Below are 13893 nucleotides of genomic sequence, written 5' to 3' on the forward strand. Positions count from 1 at the left end.
AGTAACATTACCTAGCTCCTTATTGATATTATAAGATTAACGTAGGCTACCTGCAGTAAAAACCAAGCATGTCCGATAAACATCCTCAGATTTATTTCGGCTTCAAGAAGAAATGGGAATTACATTTCATGTGAACATCGTCCTATCCTTATTAGACGTTCTCTGCGGTTAACTACAGTCCTTGTAGGAAGTGTCCATTGTTTTTCCAACCCACTTTTAACTTCCAACAAAATAATGTCTCACTGCAACGATGCGCCATCTAGTGGACAAACGACTACTTATCGCCAATACTGGAAATGCAGCCATGATGATGATGATGAATATTTATTTTGGCTTTCTTTTAATCCTACTGAATTTGTAATTATGCATCGGCCGTTCTAATACCGATAGTATGTGGGTGCCTGTGTGTGTGTGCATGTGTATATGTGTGCACCGCCATCTACAGGCCAATGAGTGTACAGTCACTAAATGTACACATAACCTAATTTTTTAGACCCCCCCATGGATGAAATTCTATGAAACGTGGCATACCCCCAGAGAACGCCAGGTCAATCATACACATAAAATTTGGTGCAGTTCTGAACATTTTAACTGAAGATAGGGGCGATTAAAGCAGAATAATATTGCATTTTCATTTTTTACCAGGGGGGTGCAAATCACAAATGAGTGATTATGGGCCAGGTTGATGTGGGCCCTTGAGACCAACATACCATAAAAGATTCTTCATCCTCAGTGCCACGGTTCAGGTAGTTATTTAGGAAAAACTGCTTTTTTTGCGGTTCGGGGGGCCCAGCACGGGGGAGTGGCCCCCGGGGACGAAACGAAAATTTTCCGTAAAAGTCTAGTGGGGCTACATACCTACCAAATTTCATGTGCCCTGGTGGTTCGGTGTCCCGGGTATCGTTGACCAAAAATTCAGGAAGTAGATGACGGGGAAAAAAAACCTTGACAATCCCTATATGACCGCTTTGCTAGCGGCGGTCATAATAAAACCTCATGGACATGGGACATGTACATTTTAGGATTCTCTTCGACAGCTTGTGGATAAAAAACTGTCTCTGAATCGTGTGGTGTGGGTGGTAATGCTCCGGTAGCGCTTGCAAGAGGAAAGCAGAGAGAAGAGGGAGTGAGCTGGATGACTGGCATCCTTGATGATGGACTCAGCCCTCTTCTGACTCTTCTTCAACCCTCTTCTGTGGAGTAGATCATTTGAAGCTGAGGGAGGTCAGCCCCAATGATTTTGGATGTAGTCCTGACAGTCCTGAGTAGCTGGCCATGGGCATGCACAAACATGTTCTTAAAACAACCCTTAACGTTTGTTTTCAAAACTGCAACTTAACAAGTATTTAGTGGTGTTCGTTGATTATTAAAACAAATATATCGGCGCAATGTATGATTTCAAGCCATGTTATTTGCTATTGTGGAACTATTTTTTCAGATACCTCACAACCGCATAAAAGAAGGTCTCGCGGAAAGACTACAACCAAATGTAAACAGACCCCCTTTCCGTTTCCGGTAACGCAGTAATATCAGCGAGCAATGTAGGCCGTGGGCCGAGGGGCGATTTCGTGTTTCTGAACTTTTTTTCACAGTGGAGGCGCCAAGATTTTATGGATACATTCTACGTGTATATTCACGTTAGATAAAAATTGTTGCCACTTACAGCTAATGAACATATTTTTTTTAGCGATAACTTTATTCCACATTATTTTCCAGGCAAATAGACAAGACCGCTATATTTTGGGTCCTAAATGCATGACGTTTGTTCCTTGTCATCCAATCGCGTTCTTGGAATTACGCCGGTGTGGCTTGACCCGCCCAAAACTGTAAACAAACCCCTGTGTCCAACGTGAAACGTGAAATATTTGGCCTTTTTATTTGGATAATTTTTAGGCTTTTGAACTCTTTACTCAACTTGATATAAAATGAAACGAGTATGCAACTTAAACGAGTATGGGTGTAGAAGTAACGTTTACAGCATAATGTATGATGGTTGTTCTGTTTCTTTGCAAACACTAATAAAAGTTTTTCATACATCTTGGAATTTGTATTTCATGCGAGTTGTATACATCTATCACGCCATGAAAAAAGCCAGGAAATAGCCTCTTGGGCACATGGTACCTGCATCACCTGCAGCCATGAACTGCTGCATGCATGTAGTGGACGTTGATGGACCAATAAGCCCATTTACAGCTATAAGTTGGGACAAATTCATTCAGTCAGTGTTTCTTTGGAAAGACCTTGCCTGTAGAGAGAGTGTTGTTGCAGAAGAGGCAGTGCAGAGGTTTAATTTGAACAGCCAGGAATCAACTGCTATACCAGACAACGGTGGCTACCACAGAGATTGCTACTGCCATTTCACAAATAAAACTAAGATACAAAGAGCACAAAAGAGGAGAGAGAAGGAAGCTTTATTGCAAGAAAATGCAACAAAAGGTTGGTATCAAAAGATGAAACATTAAAATGAATGTAGTGTTAACTTCAATGTTGAATTCAACTTGCCCTGTAAATGAGAAAATAAATGACAATTAGTGGCAAGTCTATTAGGGGACATTTTAAGGAACCAGTTTGTGTTCAATTTGAATGATAGGGAGGACTACAAATACAGTACCTACATTCACACCTGCCTGCAGCCTTTGTGTTAATATGACAGGGGCCTTACATTTATTCTGCAGTGGTTTATGTTAAAATGAAGAGGAACACTATTTTAGTTTCCCATAAGCACTGCCCACACAATTTGATCCAACAGCTAGTATCTGTCAATTAATGCACTATTGTTGAGAGTAGGCTACACAACCTAAATCTGTTGTCTTCTGTTTAATGTGTAGGGATAGAGGTAGAGGCAGAGCTAGAGGATGGTGAGGAAGGTCCATCAAAAACTCAGGCTCTAAGGTCACACACCAGTGGTATTTCTACATCACAACGAGCACCACACCTTCTACCTGTGCAGTGCATTATCTGCAGAAGTAACAAATACAAGCAGGAAAAACACAGCAAGAAAAGGTTAAAGGAGAAACTTTCGTTGTGTGAAACACTGCATGCTGGGAAACTGGTTCTTGCCGCTGAAGGCAGAAAAGATGAGGCTCTCCTCCTTCATATTAGAGACAGGGACTTGGTTGCCAGCGAAGCACGTTACCACTTCACTTGTTTCAGGGATTACACTAGGTACCTGTACTTAAAAACAAAGAATACAGAGAGCAGGCTCTATGAAATTGGCTACAAAACATTTTGTGAGACAGTCATTGAGGAGAGGCTTATAAAAAGGCGAGAGGTGTTTCGCTTGGCAAGGCTCAATACCCTTTTCAAAGACACTGTGAAAGAAACAGAGGGAGAAGACATAGGAGCGTATAAGGATCACCTGTTGAAACAGAGGCTTCACAAGTCCCATCCTTTTCTAAAATTCCACAAAGCCTCCAAAACATACCTTGTTTATGTAGACAATATATATCTCCTGAGGAGATTCTCCAGGATGTCGCCATGTCCTCTTCATCCTCATCTGAGGATAGTGATGGAGATATGAACCTGGAGATGGAGAGAGAGGAGCCTGACAATGCCACCACAGAGATCACAGATGATTATCGCCTTTTATATCATGCTGCACTTACCCTCAAATAAAATGTAGTGCTACCTAAAGACAGTTTTAGCTCGACAAAAGCTAGCGACAAGCATTAGCCTATAGCGTCTACCAAGAATATAACGGCAATTGACAATTAACTAAGATTGCCGTTACATTGACAAAACACATTTGACCATCGCTGACTCTGAAATCAACATGCTATATAGCAAGATACATATATAATATATTAAAGATACTTACCTCCACAAAATCAATCCTCTTCGGCGATGTCCATACTCTGGTAGCCATGTCGGTGGCTAAAAATGTTCGTGTGTTGTTGTCCAACAGCTGATTCGTATAGCCAAATCTGATTGGCTTGTAATATTCGTATGTCAGTATTGTACTATGCTATTGGTAGATTGACATTGGCGACCACAGCGTTCGCCTGTACCACCAAGAGTTATTAAAACTAATATTTCACGTTTCTGCGCCACGAACGTCAGTGGCAACAAGTGGCATATTGCTAATAACAAATGTATCCTACTGAATAGTAAAAAAACAAGTAATCCATCTCTCATTTTTCAAAATTGAACAGATCCGCGGCTTCGGCCCACCGCCTAATGAGTCTTCCAACAGAATCAATGGGATTTTACAAAATGGCAAATAAAACACGACAGAAACTGTATTTCGCTACACTACTTGTTTTGGAACATCAATGAACATCACTAACCACTCGGTGAGTTGCACAGTTTTGAAAATTAACGTTAAGGGTTGTTTTAAGGACATGTTTGTGCATGCCCATAGCCAGCCACTCTGACACAGTCAAAGGCGATTCAAAACGAGTCAGAAAGTCGAGACAGGACCCATCGTTAAAATGTTGGTGTCCGGACCGGTAGTCATTCAGGCAAGAAACAGAACTTTTCTTGGGCACTTGTACTATTGTTGTTTTTTTGAAACACAAAGGCACTGTGCACCAGGACAGGGACGAGTTAAAGATGTCAGTGTAGACTTGTGACAGCTGAGTGGCGCACATCTTCGAGGACACAAGATGGGATGCCATCAGGGCCGGGAAACGCACCTTAGTCTACCAGAATTGAGACTCAAAACGAGCATAGAATGTATTTAGCTCTTCTGGAAGCGAGGCGGGGGTGTCCGTAGCAGAGGTGATGTATTTTTATAGTCTGTGATCACATGCAGCCCCTTCCACAGGTGACGGGGGTCACAGTTGCTGAAGTCATTCTCCAACTTATTATGACCGCTGCGTAGCAGCCTATTTTTTTCCCTGTCATCTTCCTGAAAATTTGGTCAACGATACCCGGGACACCAAAACACCGGGGCATGTGAAACTTAGTGGGGATGTAGTAGCCCCACTAGACTTTTACGGAAAAAATTAGTTTGGTCCCCGTGGGCCTAACAACCCCAACAACCCCCCCACCCTCCTGCGCTGGGCCCCCTGAAACCACAAAAATGCAGTTTTTTTCTAAACAACTACCTGAACCATGCATGGCACCGAGGATGAAAACATTTTTATGGTATGTTGTGTATGTTGTTTTATGGTATGGTCTCAAGGGCCTGCATATATACTGCATAACAGGGCTCGAATTACGAGGGAGCCGAGCTCCCATAGAGTGAGGACTGGCTCACATGAAAGCAACTAAGTCAAAAACCTGGGGGGGTCTCTCATATCTGAAGGTGTCTGTCATTGTAATTTAATCTTAAACAACCACTCATTATCCATCCCTGTGCGATCTCTTACCATTAAAGACGTTAAATTAAAATATAGACTACTACGGGACGTAGACCTACACTACGCTCTTGAACGCAGCATGAGTCACTTCACCACCACACCACTAGACTATATGAGCAAACCGTATCGATTTGACAGCACTCGCAAATCTGAAGAAGTCACCCTGCTTTGATGTGAGTGTTTTGTCTATTTGCATATGCGTTCATTGGGCTAGCCTACGTGGTTTGATACGTGCTGAAAAGTCCTGTTTGCTGTTGAACTTGCGCTTCACCTATTCTAGGTTGATTGACAAAGCCATAAATTATGGACCATAATGCAGCCTACAATGATTGTGTTGTCTGATGATCTAGCTTTCCTCTGCCATTCAGAGCTCCGGAAAGTTCCCAGCTATTTTGAAACACCTGTTAGCAATCTCTGATGTCGGAATATTCAATGGCTACCCGACAATATCTCAGTGCAAACTCCAAAATTGTTCGTCTATTAATTTTCCACGGTTCAACACATTCGCCTACTAGAACATAGTTTGGCTGGCTTTATTCATTTCTGCCAGTTAGTGCTTTTCCCCCTGTGTATAAGTTACACTACATGCATTATTGTGTTTGACACTGATGATAGCCTATCTGAGACGGTGGTCTGGTTTAAATGAGTTACGTTGTGAAATTGAGAATGGCACAGACTAAATCGTTAAATCGAAATGAGATATGGACTATTGTAATCAATAATATGTTGAAATTAATTAAAAGTAATCAATTTCTATAAAAAATCTATGTCTGTTGTGTGCGTGTGTCAAGGTAAAGCCTAGGCCTACCGCGGCGATACACTGTACTGGCTAAAAGCCACTTGCCATTATTGTATCGCCTTGTTAGGCTATGCGCGGGATGTGCCAACTTTTTATGAGATAGAGAGACCCCCTTAAAGATAATTCGAGCCCTGCTGCATAATATATAACCCCCCCCCAATATTATACTGCATAATCGCCCCTATAGTCAGTTGAGATGTTCTGCACAGCACCAAATGTGTATGATTCACCTGCCATCCTCTGGGGGTATGCCAAGTTTCATGAAATTTCATTCATGGGGGTATAAAATAAATGAATTTATGTGTACATTTAGTGACTGTACACCCATTGACCTGTAGATGGTGGTGTTGAGCGAAGGGTTGCTGGCAGAGCATGATGCGTGCAGAGACCTTTTGAGGGGCAGGGGCTCAAATAAAAAAAATATTTTAAATACTGAATTACCCTTGTTCAAATAAAATGTTGAGATGAGTTGAAGTACTTCAATTTTAGAACAGGGGTGGGACCACTTTTGGCTCAATTATAATAATAATAATTTTGTTTTAAAGAAGAACTACTGCTAATTTGATGCTGTTTAAGTAATTTATAAATGGTGCACTGTCACTTTAATAACGTTCTCACAATGATCTTGTGCCAGCTGCACTCATATAGCCTATGGCTGTGCCCTCTCACATTTTACAAATGGTCAGTAGTAGGAACTACTGTTGCCTTCATGAATTCCTTTTAAAAGTTTCTTGTATTAAAAAGGAGATATTAATTGTCAACAAGCCAGCTGGAACCTGCCGCTCTCTCTCTCCCTCTCGTGCGCACTCAAACCCGTTCTCAATTAAATGAAATAGCATAACGGTCAAGTTTGATCTGCTGCAATGGATATTGAGAGAGGACTCAAAAAGTATCATCTCTATAACATGCTGTTTTGAAATTGGAAAAGTTCTCTAATAATTAGAGTTAAAAGTAGTTTGCAGGAAAGCTAACCACAACATCTTCTATCGCAGGAAAAAAATAGCGAGCAGTCTATGATAACCTAATGAAATGCTTGGAAAAACTGGCACCCATGTTAATTGGCTGCGTTGGTGACGTTTCACGAGTGATGACGTTTCTTCGACAGATGTGGCCACTTGCAGATTTGTCACTTTCTGATGGAAACTGGAAACTAACAAATACAAATATGCATGACATATTTAAATGTCAAAATTGTCTGTAGTACGCTACATGGGCCATGAATGTCACCAAAAAAAAAAAATACATAAACAGCCTCCACTAACTCCACATGGGTATCGAACCTGTCTCCTAAATGACACTGCTTATGTCGTGGCAGATATTCAGACTCGGGCCAGAAATTAAGTCCAAACATCTTGCCTACAACGTAACAAAAATACACCATTATAAGTGCTGAAGTCAAAAACTGAGTTCCTTTAATGACTACATAGCGCAAAGCCTGAGTGGATCGCACGATAACAAAGGTAGAACTCTCTTACTTATACCCCTCCAAAATGCTGACACAACACTACAAGTTAACAAGGCTGATCATGGTGTATGGCTACCATGTTATGGCAATGTGGCTATTCAACCATATTATTTACATCAGGGTGTCTATAATCAACAATACTATTTACACCCGGGTGTCTATAATCAACAAGACTATTTACACCCGTGTACCCTGTCAATGTGTGTATTTCCTAGCTCTACAGTAATTTAGTTTTTAACAGTTTAACAGCTGTTTTGTATGGGTTACTTACAAAGTATGGAAGTGATTAAATACAAATATTAGGCTAATGAGTGGTCATGTGGTAGCTTGGTCAAAGGCAAGCTCAAAGGGTTGTTTTCTGTAGAAGAGTTGGCTACAGCTGTGCAGAGACACACATTTCTCCCCATAACAAGTCATAGAACAATCACAATATCAAAGCTTGTTATTGATATTATCTTTTTTATGAGTTACTGTAGGCCTACAACATGCTGAACTCATAAGCTGCTTAACTTCCCCCCATAAAACAAAATATCCAGAGCAGCTACTTATTTTACCATACTTTTAATGCAAATTTCAATCTGCAATGGAAATGTCCCCTTTATGATACACACCATTTTTACCACTGATCTAAAGATTTTTCACGCTCGATGGTGTTTTATGCCCCCAACGTCGTCTTCCAGGCAGCTCTGCCACCGCTGACTTAAAGGAACCTAATCCTAAACCTAACCCCAACCCTAACCCTAACCTTAACCCATGCCTATCCCTAGTACTATGCTTGTTGTTAGTTGCTAGAAGCCGTTATAAGTTTCATATATTAAAAGGGGATATCAACAATGACACCTGGAACCTGCCAGTTGCCAGGTGAGCTTTTTTTTGGCAGTTTGCAAACGGGAGTCCATTACCACCACCACCTGCTGGACTGAGGTGTAATGGCAAGTGTACCCTGCAGCCTCATTCTGGCCGCCGGGTGAATAAGGCGAATATCGTCCACACCCTCTTTCAGACAATACTTCAAAACGTCCCTGCAGGGAGTTAAATTTGGCCGGATTGTTTCACTCCTGGACATCCGCCAATATTGTCAACATCCCTCCCTCAGAAAATATTTTAAAACATCCCTGCAGGGAGTTATTTAGAATTTGGCCTGATTGTTCCCATAACCCCCACACTTTAAAAAAAGCTTGATATGCCTCTGTCTCTCTCTCTGGTGCACTCAAGATACGTTTCCCAATTAATTAGAGTAAGTAACTTTCAAGTTAAATGCTGCTGCATGATTATCCTTGCATGTAACACGAAGTTGGTGCATTTTCGCATCTAAACATTCTCGAAGAGAGAAAATCAGTTAGCAGTAAAGCTATTTATTGGCTACATTTTGTCTTTTGTATTTACCTCTGTAGTGCCCTTGTGCGTGATGTGCATGTTGAAACATTTCCTATATAGACAGGTCATCTGCTGGAAAATTAGGCCTATTTTCTTGTCAAAGTTTTCTCCATGGATTCCTGGTCAGAACCCCTATTGGAACAGATTAAAACTTGGGGCATGTTGAATTTTGTCCAAAAATCCAATATGGCCGCTGTATTCCAAAATGGCACATATTTACACACTTTTTGCCAAGCTATGGGGGCAAAAAACTGTCCTTTTCTATCAAATAAACATTTACAGAGGTTAACTGATGATTTAAAAACCCTAAGTATTTTTCTAGCAATTTTAAATCATTAAAAAAATATAATTTTGTCAGATATTTGTCAAATATCAGAAATCATCAAATTTCCCTCAAACATAAACCTCTTACAGGTTAGATACAGTTCAAATAAATTGTGTACCTTAACATAAACAGATTAAAACATATGGCATTTAGACATTTTCCCAACATTTAATATAAATTCAATAATATCCCCAAAATGGAATAAGTGAGACATACACGTAAGAGGTTGGACATACGGGGCGGTTGGTAATATATGACGTTCTGATAGGCTACGCATCTTACCACATAGCTCACCGTAGGCCTGTCAGTTGACTTGAACGCTAAAATTTGAGTTGCAAGGTCAGATCAGTTCTCTACTCTACTTTATGATTTCTTATTGCTTGCAGTTAAAATGTAAACTATTTAAGAGAACTTAGAATATATTTTGTCACATCTCACTTAGACTGTGTGACTTCAGTGACTTCACACCTTCTTCACTGCAACTAGTGCAGAAAACAGACCACACACACACACGTGCAAATTCACTCACACCTACCTGTAGCACCATGCAACACCTCTAGGTATATTTCTGCACATCAACACACACACATAGCAATGAAGCAAAGTCAGACACATTTACATGCAAGCACAAAATACAGCCATCATATGATGCATGTAAGTACTACTAAGACTTGAACCAAACATGGCACCCTCCTGTCTGTCTTTTATTCTCATTTAGATACATTAAAAAACGCTGTTTAGAAGAATCAGTGCAGTCACAGAGAGTAAACAAGCGAGAAAGAAAGTGCTTTCCCTCTTTTTCCTTTTTTCCAAAAGTGTTTCTCCCAATGCACTTCTTTGAGAGAGTGCATATTATCATATTGTTACACATGCTTTGTGTATATAATTAAATTGAAATTCATTGCCTTTTAACAGAGGCACCATTGAAAATGGAAATGTTCAAAAATGCGCTGCAGAGAGTAAGTCTTTTTTCCTCCCACACACACACACACACACACACACACACACTCTTACACACACACACACACACACACACACACACACACACACACACACACACACACACACAGGCATTTGTCTCTCAAAGGCTGTCTCGAACCCAACTCACAACATGGAAGGGCTGAATGGGTTGGGTCATGTAATTTTGGAAAATCTATTCCAGACATGTTAAGTCAAGGCATTTTATCATCTTTATCATTGTTGTAGCAGTTCAAAATGTACTTGCCAAAATAATACATTAATACAAATATTTCCATGCAGAATTGGTGTATATCTGGTTATTAGATGTGCTGCTTGCTTGAGTAGCCCAACTTTGTTTATTAAATGCCCATTTATATTATCTCCCACTCTAAAAAAGTAAAAGATTCTTGAACGCTATGTGGCTGCTATGAAATCATTGGTCGGTATATTGTACCATTCATTATATATATATCATGGAAATTCAGCTTTTTTGTCAGGGAAAAGTCATGGAATTTTACATTTGATTCAGAGTGGAAACCCTGTTCACACTGTACAGTGCACCCGTACAGCGCAATCTGTTCTACCTTTTGAATGGGTCATTTGTGGTGTTCATATGGCAAACAAATGACAGTGCTGTAATTGTCTTTAGGGGATGTAATCATCTGATGCGTGTACTTGTTTTCATTTACATTTGTGTCTATCAAAAAAATAACAGAGAACACATTTAATGGCTTTTGCTCCTTTTCTTCCCGAGCATAGGTGGACCAGATAAGGGTGCTGCTGAGACTGTTCACATTCCTGAATCGTCCAGACACTACCTGTCCTGCCCCATTGACTCCCACCATGCCACGTACCGCTGGCTGAAGGATGGAGAGGAGAGGCAGTCGCTCGAGGATGAGAAGCAGGAGCAGTTAGTGCTGCTGACGAGGGCGTGGTGGGGTCTGACGAGGGCCTGCATGGGGTCTGCAGACGAGGGCGGGTACGAGTGTGAGGCACAGGAGGGAGACTACCAGAGGACAGTGGCCCACTACCAACTGAGGGATGACCAGTGGAGCAATGGGACTGAAGAGCTTCCTAAAGGACACACAGCAGGTTTTCTCCACTGGCGTTGGCCTTGCTGATTGATGCGTTTTTGTTTTCTGCTCTGTGGTAGCAGCACACTAGGGAAACTTCCTAAAGTTTTAATGTAGTAAGACATGGGGCTAATTTGTATTCATGTTTAAGGGCCAAATAGCATTTTAAGTTTGTGTTGGGTTATGGTGACTTGGTACACAAATTGAGGAAAGGGATTTCTGTTTTACTTTAAAGGACAACAATATGTATAATATGCACCAGAGCATGTTTTTTCTATTCATATTTTTAAATAATTTTTTTTTGCTATAGGGTGGATTTTCTCTGATAATTGAATTTTGTCTTGTTTTTTTTTTTACTTCTGTCAGATTAGTAGGTGTGATATTAGTCAATTCTATTATCAGTTGGCTAAGGGGACTCATCTCTATGTTTGTCTCCTGGATTTTGAGAGCTTTATGTTGTTGTAGTGAAGTGGAGCCACTTGTTTGGATGTGCTTCCAAAATTGTAGGGCTCTTTTTTATATGTATAATACGAGGGTAGCCTACTGTCCCAGTTCTGCCCTGCATTCATTGAACACTCTTAGTCACCATTTATTGGGACTCATCTGCATTTAGCTCTGAATGACATCATGTACACAATGTTTTAAACAGAAGAAAGAAGATGCTGAAAAGAAGACAAGCATGTTCAGGCGCGGGAACCTATTTTTGACCAGGGGTGCTGAATAACAAAAATAATGGATGTCCGACGATTTCTCTCAACCCCTATATTCGAACCTATCCATAACCCTTGCTATTTGACTCATCATTTCACATACAAAAATATAAATAATGTCAGACAGCGAATTAGTAATTATTTAAAAATATATATAATCATTTTTAAAAATATATCTCCTGCCAGCAGGGGGTGCTGCAGCACCCTCAGCACCCCCCTTCCCGCGCCCTTGAGCATGTTTCAGCTCTAGTATAACAATTATCAGAAAACCTGTGTGCTTATCTCAGGGGTACGGAGCCCAGGAGGTGTCATTGCAAGATATTTTAGGTGTATCGAGAGAATGTGCGCTCATTTTATTAAATTGTGTGCATGTTTTACTAAATAGTGCTCTCAATTTAGGAAATCGAGCACACATATTAGTAAATTGTTCACACGTTTTACTATATTGTGCTCTCATTTTACTAAATTGCGCGCTCAATTAACAACAATTATAAATATAGCTGCAAGCAGCAATGTGGGAGCCTAGCAGTACTAGCAGGAATGGTGTTGCCACAGCAAATTTAATGGCAATTGGATAAAGAATGGCTGAGATATCAGCTCATTTACTTTGTTACAGCGCCCCTATAGGTCCGTTGGTGCGTTCTCACAATCAAGTGTCATGTCCCTGTACCAAGTTTGGCTTTAGTACATCAAAGGGTTGCTGAGATGAACTTACTTTCTTTATTACAGCGCCCCTAGAGGCCAAATGACACCACTTTCCTTGCATGTCTTCACAATCAGCTACCATGTCCCTGTACAAAGTTTGGACTTCATACATCAAAGTGTTGCTATGATATAAGCTCACTTCTTGTATTGCAGCGCCCCCTATAGAGCCCAAATGATGCCAATTTCCTAGTGCGTCCTCACAATCAGGTACCAAGTCCTTTTACCAAGTTTGGACTTAGTATATCAAAATGTATTGGATTTTTGGATTAAATCCAATAAGGCAGAGGTCCAATACGGCGGAAAGTGACATAATAGGGGTCATTGAACTCAGGTCGGTCCAGGGATTCCAATGGTGCCTGATTCGGATGCACCATTTAATGGTCACATGCGTGAATGCGAGTCCAGGTTTGACCCATTGGTGGCGCTACAGTGTTGGTTATAGAGTTCTGTAAATTGGTGAGAGTGGTCAAGGGACGGTCCTGAATCAGTTCCAGAATTTCATAACTTTTCAACCCACTTTTCGGCCAAATTTTGATCCATTGATGGCGCTACATGGCTGGGTTTAAAGGTCTGTATAAATGAGTGTGACTGGTCAGTGGAGTGTCCGGAAACTTCCTGCCAAATTTCAGCACTTTTTACCCAGGCATTCTATGGGTTGCCATAGACTCCAATGGCAGATGTATAATAATAGGAAAAGCTAGTAACTCAATGGTTGCCTTCGCAGCTTTGCTGCTAGGCTCTCAATGAGAGCACATTTTAGTAAAATGAGCGCACTATTTAGTCAAACGTTTGCACAATTTACTAAATTGAGAGCAAAATTTAGTAAAATGAGCGCACGATTAATGTGCACACAATTTAGTACAATGAGCGCACATTTTCTGAATATATACCAAAAAATATCTTGCAATGACCCCTCTAGGGTTCTGTACTGGGGAAAGGGTTGTGAGAGGTCAACAGAAAAGCCTTTTCATTACCAACTGAACTGAGGTGTTCATACAGTTTTTACATTGGGGTCGGTCTGTATTGGCCGGTGAGTACAGAGTTTGGTGGGTAGAAAAACTGCATTCCTCTTTCCTGAAAAGAGACAATTCAAATATTTTAATTTCCTCGATGCTAAGACCACATCCTTTGTTTAAGGTCGTGTGTGGGTCCTATCCATATCTGATGTCATTGGAA

Source organism: Alosa alosa, chromosome 14, assembly GCF_017589495.1.
Source record: "Alosa alosa isolate M-15738 ecotype Scorff River chromosome 14, AALO_Geno_1.1, whole genome shotgun sequence".
Taxonomy (NCBI): domain Eukaryota; kingdom Metazoa; phylum Chordata; class Actinopteri; order Clupeiformes; family Clupeidae; genus Alosa; species Alosa alosa.